Raw genomic sequence first — 19,447 nt, 5'->3', positions numbered from 1 at the left:
TAAATTGACTATCCCTACCAAAAGAGCTGATTTCTGAGATCAATGATCTGGAGCCAATTCTGAAGTTATGCCAAGCCCTCACATGGACGTTTTTTCCCCCTGCTGTTCAATCATGTCTAATTCTCAGCAACTGCCTGGACAAGTCCCTTTGGTTTTCTTGACAAGATTTCAGAAGTGATTTGTCATTGCCTCCTTCCTAGGGCTGAGAGAGAGTAACTACCCCAAAGTCACCCAGCCGGCTTTCATGCCTAAAGTGGGACTAGAACTCTCAGTCTCCTGGTTTCTAGCCTGTTGCCTTAACCACTAGACCGAACTGGCTCTCGTGTATTAGGGTACACATGGAATTACAACAACAACAACAACAACAACAACAACAACCCTTCCATGGATACCCCCTTGTTGTGGGGGAGGGGCTTGTGATGCTCTGATAAGGTTGAGAGCTATGCTGGCAGCAGTGTATTCTACCAGAAGGGTCACCCAAGCCAAATAGGTCTCAGCAGAAAAGCCAAACAAAGTGCACCCATCAACCCATTCACTATGGTGAGAAAACAGAAAAAGAATCCTATACCGGATCAGTGGTTGCCTGGGTCAACAAGGACTGCATCAGAAGTTACATGTTTATTTTATTTATTTATTTATTCCTGGGCATCTCTTGACAAGTGGGCAACGGGACTCAGGAGTTATGGGGGCAACCAGGGCTTAGCCCTGTAGGATTACTGGAAGAACATGGACCACAGACAAGACAAAAGTATACTGTGTTTGAAAACTGTGCCATTATGGCCTGCTATAATGAATTGGAACCAACGAAGCGGGGCTACTTGAAGCAAATGTTTGAACTGTGGGAAGGAATTTATCCAGACTCAAAAATCACTGAACAATGATTAGCAGATCAAAGGAGATTCATTATCAGAAATAAAATACTCAGGGATGCCGAACTGGAAGAAATTCAGAAAACTTGAGAAAATGGAAGACCCGAAAACAATAGTAGAATTGTAGAAGGAACTCGGATAACAATTGGAAAGTTAGAGGAAACAGCTGATATGAACTACAGAAATGATAACTTAGAAGAAGTCATAACAACAGAACCAGTACAGGTCTGACTCTCCAACAAGAAGAATTAAAAGAGAAAATTATGGCATATGCACAATTACCAGTAGGAAGACAAAGACTGCCAGCACTGAAAGCAGCGCCCAGAAAAGACCTGGTACCTATAATGAAGGATATGGATAAGGCGCCTGCAACAATTAAAATAACATCTATCAAACAGACCAATCCGCTTGCCTACAGTACAGCAATGGTGGTTACAGAAGAACTGGGTATCGAAATTAAAAAAAAAAAGAAAAGCAAAATCATATTCAATCCCAAAGTGGAAGGTCAGAATGGAGGCCAAGATAAAGAAATTAAGAGCAGATGTCAGTAATTTAAAGAACATGAAAGAGCAAAAATTGAAGGATGCAAGGATCAAGACAAGCCTAATTAAAAAAAAAAAATACTGGCTCAGCACCAGAAAAATTGAAGAAGCTTTGGAAATCATAAAGCAACAAATAACAGCAATAGCTGGGAAAATTTAACCTTGTGAGGCACAAATCATCCAATTTAAGCAAAATCAGCTATTCCAACCAGACCAGAGGTGATCATCCCAAAGTATAAATGGCAATAGAAATTCTAAAAATGGAAAACCAAAGAAAAATGAAACAATCCAGTTTCATCTTTAATTCAGTTAAACATCTGTGGGAAACTCAAAAAGATTATAATAAAAATGCTGGATGGATAAATCACTCGAACATCTGTAAAAATTATCATTTGCCACTAATGAAAAATTGGTGGGAACATACAGTTGAAAAAGTACTCGAAAATGAACAGGTTAAAATGTTGTGGGATTTCCGAACACAAACTGATAAAGTTTTGGTGCATAACAACCCGATTTAACTGTGGTTGAAAAGAAGAACTGTGGTTGAAAAGGATAAATGATGTGGCAATACCAGGGGATAGTAGAATAGACAAAGAATTGGAGAAGATCACAAAGTATCAAGATTTGAAAATCGAAGTTGAAAGGTTATGGCATAAACTGGCAGTGGTGGTCCCAATGTTTATCAGCACACTGGGTGCCTTGGATGGCACTTAGAAAATCTATGCATTGGCAAAATTTCCATCTGTCAATTACAAAAGGCCACACTGCTTGGATCCACACATATACTATGCCGATATACTGTATTACGACATCCTAGATTTGTCATGAGTACTGATGGCGAGCAGGAGGGGGCCTCTATCCAGGGGGGAAAACACATGGGTAGTACTGAGGAATTAAGCAGACATTCAAAGAGACACAGATCAGACCCACCTTAACTTTTGGGGTTTATCTGTCTGGGTTTTTCCCACGCTTCTTCAGTTTGTTAGGATTTTCTGTCTTATGTAGCAGTAATAAACACTAGAGACCTATTCCTCATCTCAGCGTGGTTCCTGACTGTTAGGACAAGATTCTTGGGAAGAACTTGATGCGAATGAAGGCCAACACCAGCTAAAGAACTGGCAGCTGTGATTTCACGTTGTTGTGAATAACAACAACAACAACAATAATAATGCAAAGTTCATCTCATACCCTTTCCTGCTCCCACAGAGATGAGTGACATTGATAACAGTGTGATTAAGATGGTTTGATGCAGCTAAAACTTAGCTAAACGTGGAATGGTCAGTGCATGGAACCCAATCCTTGTTGCCTTTAGCTTCTTCATGGTGGGACAGGCTGGTGATTAAGCAAGGGTTGAGCAGTCTAATGCCTGAGACAGTTTTCTGCCACACTGAGATGGGAACTGCATAAAAATTGTAGTGGGAGCTCTAAAATGAGTGTAACACTATTTTTTTTCAAATTTGGGAAATAAAAACTGAACTTCTCACCAAATCTGGTGGGAGGGGAACCTGTACACTTGGCACCATCACTTTGCACACTCCAGCCCTTGGCCCTCCCCCTCCCCCAAATGTCAACATGCCTCATCAGTCTCTAAAAAATGGCCATCGCTACTATGGATGAATAAAGCAGTGTTTTGTGGGGAAGGGGCTCCCCCCTTCAAAAGAGAGATTGGTCACTTAGTCTGACTTTCCAGTATTGTCTCCTGTTGATAACAAATGCTTTTCAGATCATAAAAATAAAGCCAAAAGGACAAATGTCATGCTGGGGATCTTTAAGAAAACTGAGGTGTCGATATTGTAATGCTTATACAAATCAATAGTGACATCACTGTTGGAATTCTGGTCATTTCAGAAATGATGCTGAAATATGCAACTCCTTGTGAAAGAAACTTAGAGCGTTAGCGATTCTATAGCTTCGGAAACTGGTGAGGGGAAGATCTGTTACAGCTGTCTAAAATTAGGTATTGTATGGAGAAAACAACTAAGGAAGATTTTTTTCCCCTCCCTCGTTAAAGACTAGAACTTCAGATCAATCATATACAGCATGGGTGATGTTGATAAAAAGGAAGGCCTTCTTAAAGTAGCCTGAAGTTAAATTATGGAATTTGCTAGCAAAAGATGTACTGACAGCTGCCACTTTGGAGAGCCTTAAAAGGAGATTCATTATAGGTAATCTGAGCATTAGGGACGCGGTGGCACTGTGGGTTAAACTGCTGAGCTGCTGAGCTTGCCGATCGGAAGGTCAGCGGTTCGAATCCGCGTGACAGGGTGAGCTCCTGTTGCTAGTCTCAGCTCCTGCCAACCTAGCAGTTCGAAAACATGCAAGTGGGAGTAGATTAATAGGTACCTCTTCGGCGGGCAGGTAACGGCATTCCGTTTAGTCATGCCGGCCACATGACCACAGAGGAAGTGTCTATGGACAAACACCGGCTCTTTGGCTTTGAAACGGAGATGAGCACCGCCCCCTAGAGTCGGACACGACTGGACTTAATGTCAAGGGAAACCTTTACCTTCACCTAATCTGAGCATTATAGAATCATAAAGTTGGAAGGGGCCATTCAGCAAAAGTCCAACTGCCTTCTCAGTGCAGGAATCAACTAAAACACCCATCCCTGACCAACAGCTGTCTAACATCCAAGGAAGGCATGGTGAAGGGAATACCACCACTCCCCGGGTAATTGATTTCGCTGTCAATTTGGTTTTAGAGTTTTTTTAACATTCAATTAGATCTACCTTCCTGTAACCTGAATCCATTATTTTATATACTGTGGACAGAACTGATCTTCTCCTTCTGGGAGACCAACTTTCAAGTATTTATAGGGTGCTGCCTTATCCCTCTCCATCTTCTTCTCTTCTTAAGGCTGCTTTCTTCTTTCTTCAATCTCTCCTCATGGAATTTAGTTTCTGGCCCCCTGATCATCCTCACTGTCCTTTCCTATTTCTATTTGTCTGAACCCTTCCTAAAGTGTGGTGAACCCCATACTCAAGTTGGGTGCTGTAGGACTATTGATTTCCATAACAAGGAAACAATATTTCTGTTGAGTCAGCCTAAAACTGCACTTTCTGTTTCTGTAGTGATATCACACTGCTGACTTGTAATTACCATTCCAAAATTGACAAGTACTATTATAAAACTAGGTATCACCCACTCTGTATCTATGCATCTGATTTCTGATTCTTAAGTGAAGAACTTTGCACTTCTTTCTTAAAATTCATGCTGTTACTTTCAACCCATTTCTCTCACTTGCCAAGATGACTAGTATGTATCTACATAAAATCTCTGGTATCAGAGACAATATTCCTATTAAAAACACATGCAAAAAAGTCAGGATAGTGGCCACAGCAGTGTGATTGCTCCCCCAGTTTTTTTATGGGTGTCATACATTTGTGATGCACATAAAAATAAGCAGAGCTTCAGTCACACTGTTGTGGCTGACATCTTGCCTTTTTTGACCATATCCTTGGACACCCCTAAGTGGGAGGATGGAACTGTAATCATTTCCTGCTTATAAACATCCCAAGGGTATCCAGTAGACCTAGACTAGGTAGACCTTTGCCCCAATTTGGCCCAATTCTTTTTATTTGCGAAATAGGCAAATAAATAGTTCACAAAGGGGGCAAAGGGAAGCAAATGATGAAATGAGTGTCATGCAATACGCTCTGCCCCTTTTAAACATGCATTGTAACACTGCATGTGCAAATGAAAGGGGTGGAGCTTGTAGCACCCTGTTTGTTTAATTATTTGACAAAATTGTCAGATTCTACAGAGTCTGAATAGGCTATCAAACACTTAAAATTCGTACTGGACATCCCATAATCCTTGACTGCAATATTGATCTGTAATGAGCTGTTGCTTAATCCATGACAGTAGTTGGTAGTTAAAAGATTTATCTGCCACTAAGTTCATTAGAGTCAAAAGACCCAAATGTAAAATACTGCAAAATATAAATATTACACAAGCCTAGTTAGCAATAACGATAAAATATTCAACAATGATACATTGCTAATAATGTATTAAGAAACATAATCATACTTTCCTAATTAATACATAAGTTGTATCTTTTGTTTAACAGGTCCTGCCAACAATCTGACTGTAGCAAGTGTCACCTTGGAATTTTTATTTATTCAGAATGAGATCTGCCTTGTATTGTTTATAATATGGGCCAGAATTAAATGATTTAGTACTGCACAGCATCTGAATGGTAAGTCATGAATCTGCTATTCTGAGTAAAATAGATTGCTTGCTTTTCCAGAAAAATTTGTGAATTGGAATTAAAGTCTCCTTAGAGATGTCTCACCAAGAGATTTGAACCATTATTGGTTCTGATTCGGGGGTATTTGGGGCATGTACTTTGGCCCTAAATTCTGTCCCTCAGCTGCTAGATCATGGCTCCATTCTGCCTGTAATGCAGCTCTGACAGGGCCAGGGGTATGGATGAACTTTTTGCCTTGAAATGGGGAATAGTTCTAGTCTGGAAACTTCACAGCTCTCACAGAATACATCTATGGATCAAGGCGAACTAGCTATGGTGCTGATGGTTCCCATACTTCATCGGTAGATCAAGACCAACTTAATATTTTATATGTCTTTGGATCCATCAATGCCCTATTCTGGTCACTATTTTGGTTCTTTATTGTGCAGTAAATTTTGAGTATTTTACATGAAAACTGGCAAAAGTGGTTGTTGCTAAGAGATCATCTAAAGTTAGTTTGTCCTCCAGGGTTTATCACCCCCTGCCACTTTTAAACCAGGAGAAATCAAGAAGGTTGCCAGAAGTTTCCTACCTGGAAAGTTCCTATGTAGAAATAAGAGGAATATATTCAGTGACTATACCCTCAAAAGGGACATTGCCTTTAAGTTCTCCTTGAGGCTCCAATCTAGTCTTCTCCCCAATGTGCATGTTTTCTATGAGCAGAGATCTTTTATGTGTGGGAAGAGCATTCAACCATGTGACTCTGAAATGGTTTAGTCCCAAGAGGGCTGTATTATATAATAGATCTCTGAATGTGTAATTTGGCTCCTATCGACTAAGCAGAGAAATACTGAGGCATGCCAGAGTGTCATTTTCTTAGGACTGTTCCATGTATTATGAGGGGATGTGAAATTCCTTCATAAAGACACCCTGACTCCAACATTGTAAAAATACGCTTGGGCAAATCCACATACATTTATTGCATCTGTGTGCTTTCAAATATACACACAGCTTTGAACGTAATTAGAATGGCCAGATTCTAAAACTTACAGTATGAAAAAGATGCCAACTTTGCAGGGATATTATTACCCCACAGTTGCCGCTATGGACATCAGTAGCAATTTTTTAGGGATGAAATGCCAGGCTGCAGCCTCTTAACATCTGGATTCTTGGTCTGTTCAGTCATTTTAAGCTCAACAAATTAGCTGTGTAGCACGCATCTGGTAAGAAATTGGTCAATTATTTAAGACTTAGATGAGCTGATGTGGGGAACAAATCTGTCTCACAGTTTTCAGACCTGTTATGCTTGGTGGGAGTGTGTACAATGCTATTCTCAATGGATGTGTGAATAGGGGAGCCACATTTCTGATTACTGCTTAGCTGAACTATTTGCATAGTTGCTTCTAGAAGTGTTCTGTGAGGGATGGGTTGTGGGATCAACACATTTTATAGCAATTTGCATGATGGTATCACATCAACCTAGAAACCCTAGTTCCAACATTTCTGCATTTGACATGGACACTAGGCACCTTCACATACACACCAAGTCACTTCTCATTCAGCTACACACTCTGGTGTTGTTTGCACTTCCTGACCACATGAATGAATGGTTGTTCTTGACATTACTGGTGACATTCTCTCAGAAGGATATTAAGCTGATCTGGCCAGAGAGTTATGGGATTCATAGACCTATGCATCCACAGCATGATTCATGGTCTCCCTGAAAAGAATGATGGGAGGCAACATCAGCAGAGAAGAAAGCAATAGCAGCAACAGCACATCTCCTGGTAGCTAAGTCCCTTAAACAAGTCTGGCTTGGACATTTTAGAAGGTTTCAGGGAATATCCCTAGTCTTGTTCTCAGCTATAGGATAAGAAACATTCCTTAGCTAATATGGCTAGCCTTTGCTAGACTAGAGCTCGATAGCAGCACTCAGCTTTAAACCCTTTCTATAGTTTCTTAGCTGCCAAGTTCAAGGCTTGATATCTCTAGGCATTTTGATATGATATATTCTGAAAAATAATCTGCCAGGCTTCATGCATTGAAACCAGTGATGCTGGAGAACTCTGTAGAACTTCAGTTAGGCTGTTTTAGAATAGATGGGCTAATGGTTTCAATACTTGGTTCCTGACATTTCTTGAAGAGAAGCCCAGTGGTGGATGTGCCCTGACAGTAAAAGTATCACTGTCAAAAGTGATCATGGGCACATACATAAGGTCTACAGTTCTTGTAATCCCAGTCACTTCATGAGCCAGACTATACCAGGCATTTGACTGGGGCCAGTGTCTTCCTCTTGGTACTGCTGCATCCAATGGTGAGGTCAAGGTCCCATCATACTGCATGAGCAGGAAGGTCTCTAAATAGAGCTGGCTTACCTGGCTTACTACATTCTGGTAGTGAATGAATGACTTGGCTAACTGAAGAGGTGTCCCTTTAAATTCCCATTAGAGCCTTTCAGAGCCCACAGTTACCTAACTGCACAAATGACTATAGAGGCATCAGATATAAGGGGAAGGGGAAATGACTAGTGGTTGCAGGATTATGACTGGCCTCTCTGAATCCTTGAGCTTTTGACAGGTACCCAGCCATGGCAACATCTACAGCCAGTTCTATTTATACACTTCTCAAGGGAGGCAAATATATCAATGTATTACTGTTCCAAAAATTGTAGTGAGGAATATGAACCCTTCTGTTCATTCCTTATTTCTTTCAATAGCTGTTTCCATCCAAAAAACATGGCACTCAGTTGCTGTATTTCAGATATTCCAGCATGTCAGTAACATTGACTGAAAAATTGTCTATGCGGCCTGCTGTTGGACTGATTGATATTGGGTATAACAACATCAAATGTTATGGCATCATAATTCTATCTGAAGCAAGAGGCAGTTTTGATCTTATACTATCAAGAGATTACAATATATCCATAGATAAATAATACCCGTCTCCAGCTATGAACCAGCTTTGATCTTAATTGCAATGCCCCAAATTTAAAGGGTATAACACTTTGAAAACAAAGACCACACATTGGTTACAATACATGCAGATGACAATGCATAACATATACTGTAGACTGGCAGTGGATGTGAATAGGTTGAGAATGCCTTCTAAAAAGGGCATATTTAATGGAAAATTATGAGCCAGGAGTAAGATTGGCTGTGTGGAGATATGACTGCAATTTCAGTGAAGGTGGGTTTCCAGGAAGAAAGCTTCACTTTCTGGAAAGTGTGAACTCTGAGATTTAAACCTAAGCTGGATCTGTGTTGTCTGTGAGGGTATGTGTGAACAAATACACAGGATATACTCTTGCTATTAGAGTACATGAGAAAATGGATCACCATTGCTTGGGTGAAACCAGTTAATAATTCCCTTGGTTTGTTTAAAATCATTGAATTGTAACCTGAAGATATCTTATAGGGTACCTAGTTCAATTTCTTGCTTAGACTTGAAGTTTCTGGAGATGTTCACCTTGACATCAACATGCCATTTTCTATTTGATTAACTATGTAGAGTAAGGGCTAATTGACTTAGACAAGTGGTCAGCATCTCAGTAGTGTGAAGCCTGGAAGTATTTCTTGAGTACAATGTAGGGAGAAAATGGTCCACAAATCTACAAGGACAGGGAACATGTTTCCACAGTGAATTCATCACTGAAATATTTATAAACCTACATATACCCTTATGTGCCTATATTGGCAAGATGTGGTATTTTTAACTTGATGATGAACAGAAGCATTTTTCAAAGAAAAACAAGACTTTATTGACAATTCAGTAGTAGGGTAGAAAAACTGCTCCCTGTTTAGCCAACAAACTTTTTCTTATCAATAAATTAGCTGTTCTACAAAACTGGATTGATTGGGATCATCATAATCCTTTGTTACTTTATATTGGCATTAAATGCTTGAGCAGATTGTCTATAACTAATTGCTAATATAGATTTCAACTGAGGAGTCAGTCCTTTTTGGCTCCATTGCCCAATCCTGTTTACGCTATGGCTAAGTATTGTTGAAAAGAGGAGGAAAAATACACATAGCAGTTCAAAAACAACATGCAAACTAACTGAAGCATCCTGTGCTGTGAGCATCTATGCCATAACAAGAATAGTAACCATCTGTAAAAAGTGTAGAGTAGCAGGTTAGGAGGGTCAATGGAAGTAACAAGCTCCTATCCGGAATAGTGATTCATAAACCTGGTACTGATTTTTATCATTCATTCCATTCTCTCTGTCTCTCTCTGTCTCTCTCACTCTCTCTGTCTCTGTCTCTCTGTCTCTCTGTCTCTCTGTCTCTCTCTCTCTCTGTCTGTGTGTGTGTGTGTGTGTGTTTGCATGCACAAATATACAGACATTTCTCCTTGGCTATCAGTTGCTAGGAAAAAGGCTGTTGAGTGATTTTCATATGGAGACTCTGCAAGACATTTAAAGTTGACTTTGGGAATGTATTATGGATCCTGTTTTATGACACAGTGTGGCTTAGATTAGAAAGGTAATTAGGATGGCTATCCCAAACCTGTCACCTCCATTTGAGATAGGCAGCAGCATCCAATTTATTTATTTATTTATTTATTATTTATTTATTTATATTTCAAATTTCCACTACTGCCCATCTCCGCCGAAAAGGGGACTCTGAGTGGTTTACAATCAAAATTAAAACACATAAATTACAATATAAATACTCTATAAAAATAAAATATAGAGTAAAAAATATAAAGTCCAGCAGCGTAGATTTTGTTTGTTGGGGAGAGATCTATAATAGCCACCTCCAAGATGAACTGGTGCCCCTCCCACCCCAAGTGAGGCGGCAGAACCAGGTTTTTAGGTTCTTCCAGAAGTCCAGGAGCGAATGGGCCTGTCTCAGCTCCGGGGGCAGAATGTTCTTATGATCTTCACTCCAGGATTACCCACATCATTAAGGCAGAAACACAGTTAGGAGGAGAACAAATGGCATCATAGAGGCAGTAGGTAAAGAAAAAAAACAATACTCCTTAGTCATGTGCACAATCCTGGCCAGCCAAAGATCCTATCTTGGATGATGCTGTATAACTAAAATGTGAGGACTTCACTGAGGACAATAGAATAAGATGGGAATATAAATGAACAGGCAGGCAGTCACTTCACTGGCATCACAATGGAATGCTTTAAACCACCCACCTTACCACCCAACCTAATTTCCAAAATGTTCTTCAAATGCTGTGTTCATTTGGTTCAGTCCTAGTTAATATTAAATTCTGTATGGTAGAGCCCATTCTCAGGGCAAGAAGGCAAACTTCTCAGTTATGCAATTCATTTGTCCTTATTCTTACAGGGGCATCACTTACAGTGGCACATTTCTGAATTTGTTTTAAACTGGTGCATAAATTCCCATTTTTTTTCCTTAGGCAAATATAGAGGCCCAATTAGTGGGAAGTTTCACAGAAAATATATATAGGTGTGTGTGTGTGTGTGTTTGTGTGTATGCCCTTTCTGTATACACTTTATAAACTTTTAATAAGGTGTCTGAATTTGGGCTCAATTGGATGTGTGTGTGTGTGTGTGTGTGTGTTGGCAGCTCCACTTTTCATGGCCATCTGTTATTGAGTTAAAAAGATCCTGGCCTTTCTATATGAAATGTGGAAAAAAAATGTAGTTTTTGGGTTCCAATTCCATATGCAGGTAATTGAATTTTTGGCCCACAGGCTATCGCTCTATGCACATTTAATTAGAGCTGGGACAACTACTCCAGTTGAGAAGTTCAAAAGATGACTATCTCCCCACTGCTTGAAAAACAAACACACAAAGAAAACTAAAAAAAATGGCACAGTAAAGTGGTGTTTCTCAAACTTGGCAACTTTAAGATGTGTGGACTTCAACTACCAGAATTCCCCCAGCCAGCTTGCTTGCTTGCTTGCTTGCTGGGGAATTCTGGGAGCTGAAGTCTACACATCTTAAAGTTGCCACATTTGAGAAAGACTGCAGTAAAGGGTCCAGTTTGAGTCACTTCAGAGATGTGAATTGTTCCTGAAAGAAAGCCACAATTATGTTACCCTGACTGACCCATTGTCAGTCATGAACTATCCCCTACATTTGCAGAATCAGTAATAAATAAATTGATAATAAATCAAGTTTATAAATTAATAATTTTTTGAGCATGCTCAAAACTTTGCTATTCTGTCAAACTCATCTTTTCTGCTACTTCTCCTAAGATTCTTGCAGGAAATGAGGGTTCTGAGTATTCCAAGGAAGACCCTCTGGTTTGCTCCCATGCTATCATTTGTGAATGTTTTGATCCACTAAATAAGATATCAGATAAAAGAGACAGAGACAGCACAAGACTGGAATCCTTAATGTCAACCTGATAAACGTATTTGCATAAGAGTAAGCTTTACTGGAGCCAATGGACCTACTGTTTCTGAGTTCACATGCAGGAGATTGCGCATCAGCTATGAAGGACCTCTGATGCTGCTGATACTTTTGTATCATGAACATCACTGTCCTTGGAGGGAAAAGCAATGAAAAATGACACTAATGTTCCCTTCTCTGGTCTGTTATATTATTGTATTTGTCTAATTTAGGAGTTAGGTGCACCCATCCCTTATTTTAGGTTCCTACCATCTTACAAATGGAGCTAAAAAAGAAAAAGGAAAAATTACATAGGGAATGGTAATCACATAATAATGAATCACTCCACAGATTTCTCCATGCAAATACTACACTAATCTCATGGAGAGAAAATATCAGGAACTTCTTTTTTATGAGTGTGTGTCTTTTCTAGGTGTAATTCAGAGCATAAAGTGCCAGGATATAAATAACTCCTCCAAGTCAAGGCCATTCCCATTCTATTGAGCTGAGCAGGTCAAAAGCCAATTTTTTAAAAAAGAAATCCATGGGAAGAGATAGAAAACTATACAAGATTGAATACATTTATTTCCCTAGCTAGGGGACTTTATGCTACACTTAGGCACAGCCACAGAAGTGAGTCGCTCTGTTGTTCTGTTAGCTGGCTCTTATCTATGTGTTCAGAAAGAGCCTGTCTGCACTCTTGAATGATGAGACAATTCTTAAGAAGCACAGATGGCTAAACACCTAATATTAATACTAAGCCAAACATGAGGAATCGTGCAGTCTAAAATCATGCAGGCTAACATTTAATTGTGGCTCCTTGGGGTTGTAAAGTTAGTAGATATACCCCTGAAATATTTCCTAGCATCCAGTTTGATCCCCCAGTTCTTTGCCATAGACAGCAAGCATCAAAAGCCTGCTGCTGAATTGGTTTCATTTGCTACTCATTTGCTACCACCTGACTAGAGATTTTTCTGGAAATGTCCCTGGGATTCAATAAGGTGCATCTGTATTCTTCTGAAACTTGAATTCTGTTTGAGATCTCAGCCTTCAGTTTCCCAAATACCTTAGATTAGATTGGAGCAAGGGTAGGTGACAGGATAGAGAGCCAGTTCGGTGTAATAGTTAAAGGGACAGGCCAAAAACCCAAGAGACCATGAGTTCTAGTCCTGCCTTAGGCTTGAAGCCATCTGGGTGACTTTGGGCCAGTCCCTCTCCCTCAGCCCTAGGAAGAAGGCAATGGCAAACTACTTCCAAAAATCTTGCCAAGAAAACTGCAGGGATTTGTCCACGTAGTTAAACACTCACACAAACACAAAAAAGAGATGACATGATATTTTGGACCTCAAATCTCATCAGCCCTAGCCAGCATGGTCAATAGCAAGAGATTACAGTGATTATACTGGGATAGATGTTCCTGGATAAAGTCCTCATCTTAGTCATGAAGTTCCTGATTTTGAAAATTGGATGATGGATGCATATGTTACCTTTGTCACCACATCACTGATGGAACTATTTAGAAACAGATACCTTTAGCTTCTCTTCAGCACTGCAGTCATAAATCCATTTGGAGAAAGTTGCACTGAAAAAAAGAAGAGAAATAAGAAAGAATTGTTAACCAAGCAAGCTCTTGTGTGTGACTCATAAATAAGCTCATTACTTCAATTACTGGAATGCTGATAGAGAATACAGATGCTAAACCTCAGCTAGCAGAAGCAAGGTTTTGGCTTCTGGGGCAAGATTAGACAAATCTCTGGAATAGCTAGGTTTTCCATTTTTTGTGCAGATATGCTGCAGACCTTGAGAAAACATCAAAGAAGAGTCAACTAAGGGTTAGACATTTGCAGATTTTGCCCTGTAAAGGAAGAACAGACAATTACTGGAAATGGATTGACTTTAATTATATGAGCTCAGTACATCCTAATAAGCCATTGCTCTCCCATTTCTAACAGCATTAAAACCACCCTGCAAATTTTCCTCTTGTTCCTCACCATGAACCACAACTGCAACTTGAGTAGGTTCAGGCAGTCAAGTTCTGTTAATGGTAGGAGTAGGGTTATTTCCCATCTGTTTCACCAAATGCTTGTATACCTGGCAGGGGTATCCTCAAAAAAACATGATAAAAAGAGATTTTAAAAAAGTAAAGATGGGGGCCAGAACTGCATGGCTAAAGCCCCACCCCTTTTTGTAAAAATGTAAAAATGGATGGGGATTTCATTGCATGGATGTGACCACCCCTCCCAGGTGTCCGTGTCCCTCGTCTGATCCATCCAGACAGCAAAGATAAAGGCTGTATGCAAATTTCCATGAAGTGGAAAAATGCAACATTTTTTTTCCTCTTTATTCACCCTTGAAATAATATGACTAGTATACAAAGAACCATTTACAGCCTTCTTATAAGCATTGGGGGTTTTTGGTCACTTCTTCCAACTACTGTATACCCATTTGCTCTTCCCTTAAAAAAATAAAAATAGACATGTCATTGGTCTCTCTTCAGAATACTATCCAGTGCAGTGCTGTAATGATTGCCCAGTCCAAATACTCAGACTCACAAGAGGTTGCTAAATGAAATCTGATTTATTAGGAAACTTGTGATAAGTACAGAGAAAGCTGAGAATGACAGAAAGCGCGCCAAATACAAACTAAAAACCCTTGCTGCAAACGTAACCCCTCCCCCCGACTGGCAGCATCAACACCACCCATCCCAGGTGCTGTTAACCGTCATCCCTTCTAGCCTGGGAAAGCAACCTTGAACACATGAGATAACCCAAATACATTCCAAGCTTGGAGCCAAGAGATAAGCATTCTATTAGCAAGAATTGTCCTCCCTTCAAAGATGAAACACGCATCAGCTTAATGACATGCGAACCGTTACGATGTACTAAGCACATTGAAACGGCGAACATGACAAGTGCAGATGAATGAAAAATAAACCAAAATAAACCTTTATCAATGACATAGATGCTGTTAGAAATGAATAGATAGATGATAGATGATAGATAGATAGATAGATAGATAGATAGATAGATAGAGATTAGTATTAGAATGGGAGAAAAAGATGGAGTGCTGAAAAGTTCTTGGTCTCTAGTACTTGGACACTGCCTTGTACAGCCATCCTGGCTGCTGAGTTTCTATGTTTCTACTGGTTGCCAGATGCCATCCTTTAATTATCTTGCAGTTGATCCAGTTATGGCCATTAAGTCAATTAACTTTGTTCACTTTGTGTTTTCCCATCCACTGTAGAAGCTCACATTCCATCCAGTCCTTACAATCTCCCACTGGATGTCATGAGTGCCGTTGAGCTGAAGTCATCAGCGCAATGGCACACATGACAATAGCAAGGAAACAGGAGAAGGGGCTCAAGATAAGTAGCCATCAACTCACAACGACTAACGGCCAACAAACAATAACTAAACGGATCACGGAGCACACCCGAGCCATCAGCGCCAATACAACGGGGATCGCCCAGCTGACAGCAATCACCGGATGAATAGAAAACCCGATGATGGGCGATCCCGGAATGCCAGCGGGGCCTCACAACCCCTCACCCACCGGCAGGGCAACGTATTGGACAAAGGGGGGTGACGTGACCGCGAGTGAGGGGGCGCTGACCGGCGCGGGGTATTTAAACCCCGCACCGGCGCGCTCCTGTCACTCTCAGCTTTTTTCTTCCGACGCTGTAACTGCGCTGTGAATAAACCAGAGCCTGATCCATCGAACGAGTGACTGAGTATTATTCAGAGGCAGGCAGCGCATGACATAAAGCTGAGAGTCATAAACTCAGCCTCGCCGAGCCCCACCGGACGACAACGAGCCGCGGGAGGAATAGACGGCGAGAAGACCAGCAAGATGAAGCCGGAGCGACGCGGGCAAGGAGGGCGAGCCGCGCGGCAAGAGACAGAGGAGGACCGACCAAGGCCAGAGGCACCGCGGACTCCCGGAGCCATGGACGCCCACCCCACCCGACCCGAGCCTCAGCTCCAACCCCAAGGGGAGATGGCGACGGAGGCAACCCGACCGCGGGAGGGAGCAGCATGCCTTCCGAAACCAGCGGAGGACCCCGCGCCCCACATCGCACCCCAGCAACGGGCGTGGAGCGACAGCCCAACGGCGGTCAACACGGAGGAGGACGATGGAGACACCCAGCAGACGGCGGAGGAAGCGGACCAGCGGCAGAGGGAGGATGAACCCCGCCGGCAACCCACCCCCGCTGACGCACCAACGGAACCGGCCCCAGCGGCGGCGCGGGCTGTGGACAAGGAGGCACGAGCTGAACTCGCGGCCATGCGGGCTCAACTGACGGAACTCCGGACCATGCTCCAGTCGCTTATGCCCCCCGCGCCACCCAACGACGTCCCCGCACAGGCCCACACCCCGAGCGAAGCACCGAACCCCCACGGGCCAGCGGAGGGTCAGCAGACGGCACAGGCGGACGACACCACAGACCGGGAAGCGAGAGGCAGGGCCGCGCAAAACGCCTGGGCCCCAAAGGACTTCCCCATCTTCTTCGATGGGAACCCCACGAAACTCTCGTTCTTCGTAACGAACGCCAGGGAGTTCATGGGGAGGCACGGACACTCCTACGACTCCGAGGCCGACAAGATCGCCGCCGTGGCGATCAAACTACAAGACAGGGTGGCGGACTGGTACGTCCAACTGTACGAGTCCAGCTCCCCCGCCCTCGCCACCTTCCCTGCCTTCATCAATGAGATGAAAAACTACTTCGAAGACCCCCTAGCCAAAGTAAGGGCGAAAAGCGCACTCCAAAGACTAAAACAGGGCACACGCACGGTCCCTGACTACGCCCTGGAGTTCAAAGCCCTTGCGGGGAAGGTCAGCGACTGGTCCGAGACCACCCTGCTGGAAATGTTCAAAAGGGGGCTCAATCGCGACGTTCTCCAATGGGCCCTCTACCGCGACGACCCAGAAACGCTACACGGGTGGATCCACCTCGCGGGGAAAGCCGAACACGTGCACCGCACCTTCCTCATGACAACCACGGAAGACACAAACTATGCCGGAAAAAAGGTACCCGCACCACACGTGGGGATGGCCGGCCCCATATACCCAAAAAAGAAATTCAATTGGGAGCCCTGCGGGAAGTGTGGCAAATTAGGGCACAAGACGGTGGATTGCTTCGCCAACTGACCGCCGACCAGTGCGCCTAAACCCACCCCGAAAATTAGCCCCAAACCACCCAACCTGGGGCCGCCCCCTCACCGCCGAATGACCGTGGCCACAGCGACACCAGAGGAAGGCTGGGACGCCTACTGGGGGGAAGAGGATAACGTAGACCCCGACCAGCCGGCGGGAAAAGCTCCCCGCCTGCCCTGAAACGCGTTGCGAGGCAGGCGGTGGGACAGCAGCGCGGACCACCTCGACGGAACGACGAAAGCCCCGTAATAATGGCGGCAATCAAACTCTCTGCCGGCAACGGAGCCACCACGGCCGCGGCACTAGTGGACTCGGGGTGCTCAAAAAACCTCATCCACCCCGACCTAGTCGCCAAACTCGACCTCCGCTGCTTCCCCCTCCCCACGCCGCTGGCATTCCACCAGCTGGACAGCTCCACAGCGGGAGGGAAACCAGCCACGCTGCAAACCGAGCCGGTCACCCTGCAAATGGGTACTCACACCGAACGCACATCGTTCGTCGTCACTCACATCGGACGGCCCATTGCAGTCCTGGGGATGCCATGGCTCGCGACAAACAACCCGCGCATCAACTGGGAGACCCGCACCTTCACATTCGGCGACGGCGAGTATCGAGCACCAGTTCCAGCGGGCAGAACCAACCCCACTGTAGGACGAGCGGAGGCGACTACACAAGACAATGCCGCTACCACAGCAGACCTACCGGAACAATACACCGACTTCTCCGAGGTCTTCGGAGAGGCAGAAGCTGACCAACTACCCCCCCACCACAAGACGGATTGCCGGATCGACCTACTGCCCGACGTCCCCTTACCTAGACCAAAGATCTACTCGATGACCCCGAAGGAGATGGCAACCCTCCGGGAGTTCATCGATAAAAACCTAGACAGGGGATTCATAGAGCCAGCATGCTCACCGGTCGGAGCCCCCGTCTTATTCCGGGAGAAGAAAGATGGCACCCTACGGCTCTGCACCGACTACCGGGGCCTAAACGCGGCTTCCCTGTCCAACAAATACCCCTTACCCCTGGTGAAGGACATGCTCGCCCACCTGTCCACGGGCAAAGTCTTTTCCAAACTGGACCTTCGCGAGGCGTACTATCGCATCCGAATCAGGGAGGGGGACGAATGGAAGACTGCGTTCAACTGCCCCCTAGGCGCCTTCCAGTACAAAGTACTGCCCTTCGGACTCGCGGGGGCCCCTGGGGTGTTCATGCAGCTCATCAATGAGGTACTGCATGAACATCTGTTCAAAGGGGTCCTGGTCTACATCGACGACGTCCTTATTTACACAAAAACACACGAGGAACATGTGACCCTAGTCAGGCAAGTCCTCGACAAGCTCAGAAGGGCGCAGCTCTATGCCAAGCCTACAAAGTGCGAGTTTCACAAAGCGCGCCTAGACTACCTGGGGTACCGAATCTCCGGGGACGGCATAGAAATGGACCCCGCAAAAGTCGAGGCGGTGCTAAACTGGGAGCGCCCCCGCAACAGACGCCAACTACAGAGCTTCCTCGGATTCGCGAATTTTTACAGGTCATTCGCCCGGGGGTTCGCAGAGATAGCCCTCCCCCTAACGGACCTCCTCAAAACCAAAGGGGTGGGGGACACCCGACGCGCCAAGAACCCGGGCACAGTGCTGAATTGGACTCCCGCGTGCCAGACCGCATTCAACAAGCTGAAAGCGCTGTTCACTACGGAGCCAATCCTCGCGCACCCGGACCCAGAACGGCCGTTCGTGGTCCAAGCCGACGCCTCAGACTTCTCCCTGGGGGCCATCCTGCTACAGAAAGACCCCACGGGACTCCTGAAACCATGCGCCTACCTGTCAAGGAAGTTCTCCGAGACAGAAAGGCGATGGCACGTCTGGGAGAAAGAAGCCTTCGCGGTAAAATCAGCGCTAGAGACATGGCGACACCTACTCGAGGGAGCCACCCAACCATTCGAGGTCTGGACCGACCACCGGAACCTCGAGGCCCTACGAACGCCCAGACGCCTTAGCCCAAAACAGGTCCGATGGGCCCAATTCTTCAGCCGCTTTAATTTCCAGCTGAAGTTCATGCCGGGCAAAAAGAACTTCCTGGCCGACGCCCTCTCCCGACTGCCCCAAGACGAAGAGCCCGCCCCAGACACCATTGGGACGGTCCTATCCGCCTCGCAACTGGGGATGGCCGTGACCACCCGAAGCGGTGCTCGGAGGCAGCTCGACTCTACGGCGCAGCCGACGGCGGGACAACCGGCGACCGGAAGAAGCCAACCGTAACTACCAGGGGGAATGCGCACGGACCTCGCCGCCGCCCTCAAAACCGACCCCTGGTTCCTGGCAAACCCCGACAAGGTAACGATGGCACAGGACCTAGCATGGGGGGAAGGCAGAATCTA

The sequence above is a fragment of the Candoia aspera genome, chromosome 3 (genome assembly GCF_035149785.1).
Source record: "Candoia aspera isolate rCanAsp1 chromosome 3, rCanAsp1.hap2, whole genome shotgun sequence".
Taxonomy (NCBI): Eukaryota; Metazoa; Chordata; class Lepidosauria; order Squamata; family Boidae; genus Candoia; species Candoia aspera.
Note: the sequence above shows the minus strand (reverse complement) of the source record.